Source organism: Bos indicus x Bos taurus, chromosome 14, assembly GCF_003369695.1.
Source record: "Bos indicus x Bos taurus breed Angus x Brahman F1 hybrid chromosome 14, Bos_hybrid_MaternalHap_v2.0, whole genome shotgun sequence".
NCBI classification, from domain to species: Eukaryota; Metazoa; Chordata; class Mammalia; order Artiodactyla; family Bovidae; genus Bos; species Bos indicus x Bos taurus.
Window position 1 is genome coordinate 36,792,838 of NC_040089.1, and position 1,456 is coordinate 36,794,293.

General features: G+C 38.8%; 1 pseudogene; it reads left to right on the plus strand.

The window, feature by feature from the left end:
- Positions 1-482: 482 nt before the first annotated feature.
- Positions 483-1,057, plus strand: LOC113904260 (annotated as a pseudogene).
- Positions 1,058-1,456: the final 399 nt, after the last annotated feature.

Below are 1,456 nucleotides of genomic sequence, written 5' to 3' on the forward strand. Positions count from 1 at the left end.
TAGTTAGTTTCCCTTCTGGATTAGAGCACTCAATGTGTGTATTACAATGCATACCATAAGAACACGTTGGAAGATTTCAATGCTAGGACCGCTCTCACAGCAAGGGAGGCCACGTACACTGCTGTGCCATGGCAGAGAGAATAGCGAAGCCACTTAGAGTCCACAGTTTACTACCGGTTTCATTTTGGATTTTCGCTTTTTAAAGAAAATATTTCTGCAAACTTTTCTAATGTTGACTAAAATACATTAGAAAATACGTCTTCCATCTCAATGAAGTATTAAATCCCCTATAAAAATCACCCTCACTGGCAAGTGAGTAACTCACTCCAGTTTTTTAAAATTTAGGTGAAAATCACATAACATAAAATCAACCACTTTAACACGAACAATTCAGCCAACTGAATTGTTGGCTAACTCAACACAAGACTCAGTGCAATTCGGTTTTATACAGCTGGACAGATGATGAAGAAAAAAAAAGACTTCACTCGCTTGCAGTTCGCTCCGCGCCCTCTGCAACCATGTCTGACAAACCCAATATGGCTGAGATTGATAAGTTCGATAAGTCGAAATTGAAGAAAACGGAAACGCAAGAGAAAAATCCACTGCCTTCGAAAGAAACGATTGAACAGGAGAAGCAAGCAGGCGAGTCGTAATGAAGCGTGCGCCACCAGTATGCACTGTACATTCCACAAGCATTGCCTTCTTATTTTACTTCTTTTAGCTGTTTAACTTTGTAAGATGCAAAGAGGTTGGATCGAGTTTAAATGACTGTGCTACCCCTTTTCACATCAAAGAATGGAGAACTACTGACAACGTAGGCCGCGCCTGCCTCTCCCATCTGCCTGTGTGGCTGGCAGGGAAGGAAAAGAACTTGCATGTTGGTGAAGGAGGAAGCTGGGTGGGACGACAGTGAAATCTAGAGTAAAAAGCTGGTCCAAGGTGTTCTGCGGGCTGTAAAATGCAGTTTAATCAGACTGCCATTTTTTTGTTGTTGTTCAAATGATTTTAATTATTGGAATGCACAATTTTTTTATTATGCAAATAAAAAGTTTTAAAACCTGAAAAAAAAAAGAAAAAGAACAACACTTAGTTACCACCAGAATATTTGAGGCTGTAATGGGGATAATAAAAGCTAGACTGTAGTGGTATTTAGTACAGTCATGATATTGTGAGACCATCACTTCTATCTAGTTCCAAAACATTTTCATAATCCCAAAAGGAAACCCTGTACCTATTAAGCAGTTACTCCTAAATCTTCCTACCTCTAGCTCCTGGCCACTACCAACCTGCGTTCTGTCTCAGTGGATTTACCTATTCTGAGTATTTCATATAAATGGAATCATACTATGTGAGACTTTTAGGGGTCTAGTTTCTTTTCTGTATCATAGTATTTTCATGGTTCATCCAGGTTGTATAAAAGTATGTATGCATAGTTCATTCTTTTTTAATGATTGAA